Here is a 5867-nt window from a genome sequence, read left to right as displayed (position 1 = left end):
AGCCTCCACAGTAGCAAAAGAACAAAGATACTGGAAAAATATATATATATTAACTCAGGGCGATCCCCCAACAGTCTACGACTAAGGGGGACGAAAAAAACACAAAATAACTGGGTTGTAAAACCAGATAACAACACTCCAAACAACTCTCTCTACACCGGAACAAACAATTCACCATGCGGCTATCCAAAAAAAACACTACGTACTCCGACACTGTAGGGGGCGCCAGGGTGGTATGGCCGTAAGCAATTATAAACTTGACCATATTAGCTTTTATACAGGAGGAGGACGTAAGGAGTGAGAGCGCTGCCGTGGCCAGAGACGGGACTTGTACAGAAACAATGATTAGATCCATAATGAATGAATGAATACGTTATTCCAGACTCAGAGTTACATATTTGAACGCAATGCATTACACTGCTTGGGCGTCATCGTTTGCGTGATCTTTTGAAGAAACGTAGCGTTGCAAAACCTGGGATAGACTAAGGTGGACCGCCGTCATTGCAGCTCTCTGCTACGTCACTACACTGTCCACATGTTTCACAAATAGAGTTTGAGGAGACGTCGTCAGAGTCTGTATGTTGCTTAAATTCTCCAAAACAGTGGGCGCTAAAGATCAGCGCACGGTAGGCCATTGCATCCAATGAGCTCGAGTTGAAAAAGTATAATGCTTACAGCACCTGGTATTCCCAGGCGGTCAACCATCCAAGTACTAACCAGGCCCGACCCTGCTTAGCTTCCGAGATCAGACGAGATCGGGAGTGCCTTTTTTTTAATCTTTTTAATGTTTTCAATTTACAATTTTACAGAAATCATAAATACTACATTTACAGATGATAACGTCTCCTACTCCAGAGTTCAAAAGCAAGACATCAATACAAATAATACATACAAATGAACCTAGCTCACTCCCAAGGGAGAGCTCAATCACACAAAACAGGACTCAAAATTCTATGTGCTGCTGCGCCCCCCCCCCACCCCCACAGGGAGGCCAGTCCCCGCACCCCAACCGGAGCAAACCACCGAAAGGCCCCCCCAAGCGCGACAGCAACATGCGGGCACATATGCGCACCCGACCCGCGGAGGGCGGGCACCCCCCACGGACCGAGCATACACGCCACTGCCGCACCCGAAAGACCCCGCGGCCATCCACCCCGCCCGGGGAGCAGGACCCGACCCAACTGCAGGAGAGAGAGCACAACAACACACCAGTTCACTCCTTTAGATTGAAAAACAATTCCTTACCAATTAAACAAAATCCCTCCCCCCTCCCTCTCATGAATAAAAGAGGTCCCACTGATAAAGTACTCTTTCACACCCTCCCCTCCATACGTGCACATCAGATCCACATCCCGCTTCATAATGGATTTAAACAGTTGTATGACATTCACCTTCCGTCCCTCAAAGTGCGCATAGTTCCTTCTCAACAGGACCGCGAGTCTGGCATGACTTAAAACAAAATTGCACAAATTAAAATGCACCCCTTTCCCACATACACCAAACAAAAACAACATCCTCCACTCGCCCTCCAAATCATACTCCTCACTCCAACTTTCCCTAATCAGTGCTTTTAGAAATACAAAGAAATCAACCAATTCCCCACAATCCAAAAAATAGTTTACAGAAGTTACAGTGGTCATGAGAACAACCCAAAGGAAAATAGAACCAAACATTTAGAAATTAAATCACATACCAGACCGCGGCCCTTTAATCCCCTCTGCACGGACTCTTTCCTTGGCAGCCTTTCGTTTGTTTTGCCAACGCTTGACAATCGATATGTCCATGTCCTCTTCACTCTCCTCCTGCCTCCTCGCCTCTCTGCTCGGTAGACGCAGCTCCTTCGCTCCACAATCCGCACCACTCCCCGCTCGCGTGCTGTCAGCCGACCTCCGCGCCTCCTTCACCAACTCCGTCTCTTTCACTCCTTCCCTCTCCACTCCACAATCGTCGTCCATCTCCCTCCGCTCCTCGACTCCTCCCACCCGTTCCATCTCCTCCGCAATCACTCCTGGGACGCTCTCCCTGTCTCCGTCTCCTTCTCCGTCCGATCTCCTGTCCACCACGCTGCCGCCCCTCTCCGTCCGCTGGCCGTCACTCTCCTCGCCTTCCTCCCGTCTGCCCACATCCTCTGGCTCCGTCTCTCTCCGCCCGTCCACATCCTCTGGCTCCGTCTCTCTCCGCCCACTCACGTCCTCCCGCTCCGCCTCTCTCCTCCCCCCACACTCACGCGCGTAGTGCCCAGTCTTATTACATTTAAAGCACTTGAATTCTGGGCACTCTCTAAAAATATGCCCCGGCTTAATGCACAGCCTGCACACTCTGACTTGCCTGTCGTGGATGACTCGAAAATATTCGGCCCCACTCAAAGTTTCAAACCTCACTGAGTACGGCAATGACCGGAGTTCCTCGTTAAACCTAACTTTTAAGTATCTTGTGCCGTCAGCAATGTCCGTTCCCGGCCACATACGCCTTTTTATTGCCGACATCGGCTTCACTCCCCACTCCTCCAGCTTCTCCACAATTATTCTGTCCTTCAAATACACTGGCAGGTTGATAAAGGAGACAACCAATTCATTATTCATGATGTCCCTGGCGTGCACCACTGCTCCTTTCACTCTTATACCGTCCATTAATCTGGATCTCCCAATCTCATCTCTCATCGAGATTTCGAACCTCCGGTCCCCTTTCACTCTGCATCCCATGACTCCTCCACAAACTTTCTTCACCTCCCTCAGTACATCCATCATTGATATGACTTCCTTTCCCTCCACCTCCACATCCACCGTCAATTCCTCCCCATACATTTCCCTCACAACACCTCGTGACTCACCGCTCCCTCTACTCTCATCGCGTGTGTGTGCTTTGCCGTCGTCGTTATTTGTTCCTTTTTCATTCACTGTTTGTCTGTCCGTCTCGATAGGTCTCTCTATTCCTTTGTCCATGATCATTGTCGTAATCTCCGTCTCAATTTCTGTCGGCATTATATCCGTCCTCAACATTCACCTTAATTTAGACACAAGAAACTAATGAAAAAAGAACTCCCCCCAACAGCAAAAGCTGTTGGGGGTAACAAACAATAACACCACAAGAAGAAACACTAAGCAAACAATTGCTCACTGCTTGCTCTCTCTACCTGCTGTCTTTGCTGCACCAACTCCTGAATGCACACCTGAACGAGATCAGACGAGATCGGGCTTGCCTAAGGTGGTATGGCCGTAAGCATTTATAGACTTGACCATATTAGCTTTTATACAGGAGGAGGACGTAAGGAGTAAGAGCGCTGCCGTGGCCAGAGACGGGACTTGTACAGAAACAATGATTAGATCCATAATGAATGAATGAATACGTTATTCCAGACTCAGAGTTACATATTTGAACGCAATGCATTACACTGCTTGGGCGTCATCGTTTGCGTGATCTTTTGAAGAAACGTAGCGTTGCAAAACCTGGGATGGACTAGGGTGGACCGCCGTCATTGCAGCTCTCTGCTGCTCCCTGCTAGCAGCGTCACTACACTGTCCACATGTTTCACAAACAGTTTGAGGAGACGTCGTCAGAGTCTGTATGTTGCTTAAATTCTCCAAAACAGTGGGCGCTAAAGATCAGCGCACGGTAGGCCATTGCATCCAATGAGCTCGAGTTGAAATAGTATAATGCTTACAGCAACTGGTATTCCCAGGCGGTCACCCATCCAAGTACTAACCAGGCCCGACCCTGCTTAGCTTCCGAGTGACGACGAGATCGGGCTTGCCTAAGGTGGTATGGCCGTAAGCATTTATAGACTTGACCATATTAGCTTTTATCCAGGGGGAGGACGTAAGGAGTGAGAGCGCTGCCGTGGCCAGAGACGGGACTTGTACAGAAACAATGATTAGATCCATAATGAATGAATGAATACGTTATTCCAGACTCTGAGTTACATATTTGATCGCAATGCATTACACTGCTTGGGCGTCATCGTTTGCGTGATCTTTTGAAGAAACGTAGCGTTGCAAAACCTGGGATGGACTAAGGTGGACCGCCGTCATTGCAGCTCTCTGCTACGTCACTACACTGTCCACATGTTTCACAAATAGAGTCTGAGGAGACGTCGTCAGAGTCTGTATGTTGCTTAAATTCTCCAAAACAGTGGGCGCTAAAGATCAGCGCACGGTAGGCCATTGCATGCAATGAGCTCGAGTTGAAAAAGTATATTGCTTACAGCACCTGGTATTCCCAGGCGGTCACCCATCCAAGCCCTAACCAGGCCCGACCCTGCTTAGCTTCCGAGATCAGACGAGATCGGGCGTGCCTAAGGTGGTATGGCCATAAGCAATAATAGACTTGACCATATTAGCTTTTATACAGCAGGAGGACGTAAGGAGTGAGAGCGCTGCCGTGGCCAGAGACGGGACTTGTACAGAAACAATGATTAGATCCATAATGAATGAATGAATACGTTATTCCAGACTCAGGGTTACATATTTGATCGCAATAAATTACACTGCTTGGGCGTCATCGTTTGCGTGATCTTGAAACTCTGTCTGCTGAACACCAGATCCCTCAGTAATAAGGCCCTTTTGATAAATGACTTTATTGTTGACCAGAGCCTAGATATTCTCTGCCTCACTGAGACCTGGCAACAACCAAATGACTTCTCCCATCTAAATGAAGCTGTCCCACCAGGTTTTTTGTTTATTAGTAAACCTCGGGTTGATGGGAGGGGGGGTCGCCTTGCTCTCCTCCATCGTGATAACATCAAAGTCACCACTGTCACAGTCCCCCTTCATTCCTCCTTTGAATGTCTAGCTGTAAAACTCTCAGGCCCCAAACCCACTATCATTGTCACCATTTACAGACCACCAAAACCCTCCGCCGTTTTCCTCAATGAATTCTCATCACTACTTACATCTGTATGTGCAATGTCCCCCACTGTTATCCTCCTTGGTGATTTCAACATCCACATTGACAACCCATCCTGTACTTTTGCTAATGACTTCACATCACTTCTGGACTGTCTTGGCATCACACAACATGTCAACCTCCCAACCCATAACAAAGGTCACATTCTGGATTTAATCTGCTGCACTGACATCACTCCCACAAACCTTGATGTCATTGATTTCCCCATCTATGACCACAAAGCTGTTCTTTTTGACATTCATACCCAACTACACAAAACCAAGGAACAACGGACCATCTCCTTCAGAAACATCAAACTTATCAACACCACAGACCTCTCCACCATGATCAGCTCCTACCCCAACCCTCCCCCAGCTTCCTCCCTGACTGACCTGGTGACTCACTACAATAACTGCCTCTCCTCCTCCCTCACCACCCTGGCCCCCCTGAAAACCCGCTCAGTCTCATTCACCCACACTGCTCCCTGGTTCACTCCTCATCTGCGCCAGCTCAAAGCCACTGGTCGTCGACTGGAGCGACTCTACAATAAGACTCAACTCACTGTACACCGCCAAATGTATTCGGACCACCTCCATCACTACAAGAATGCCCTCACCACTGCCAAAACCTCATACTACTCCAACCTCATCAACACTGGTACAGGCAACAGCAGAGTCCTCTTCTCAACAGTCAGCCACTTACTTCAGCCTCCTAAATCTCTCCCTCCAGACATTTCCATCAACCAATGCACTGCGTTCCTTGACTTCTTCAGCTCTAAAATCAACACCATTCACCAACAACTGGCCTCATCTCGCACCCCCTCTGATGACCCACCCTGGATGATCACCTCTGGCCAACCTCTCATCAGCTCCCTCTCTGACTTCACCCTAGTAACAGAACAGACCGTTTCAGAACTCATCCGCAAAGCCAAAACCACCACCTGTCAGCTCGATCCTCTTCCCACCTCCCTTGTCAAAGCATGTCTT

General features: G+C 48.6%; 2 pseudogenes; both read right to left on the bottom strand.

Annotated features, from left to right (window-relative positions):
* Nucleotides 1–3654: 3654 nt before the first annotated feature.
* Nucleotides 3655–3773, bottom strand: LOC115551605 (uncharacterized; annotated as a pseudogene).
* A 421-nt stretch (nucleotides 3774–4194) lies between these two features.
* Nucleotides 4195–4313, bottom strand: LOC115551603 (uncharacterized; annotated as a pseudogene).
* Between the last annotated feature and the right edge of the window lie 1554 nt (nucleotides 4314–5867).

The sequence above is a fragment of the Gadus morhua genome, chromosome 9, assembly GCF_902167405.1.
Source record: "Gadus morhua chromosome 9, gadMor3.0, whole genome shotgun sequence".
Classification (NCBI taxonomy): Eukaryota; Metazoa; Chordata; class Actinopteri; order Gadiformes; family Gadidae; genus Gadus; species Gadus morhua.
The sequence above is the reverse complement of the archived record's forward strand: the minus strand, read 5'-3'. Positions and strand labels throughout refer to the sequence as shown.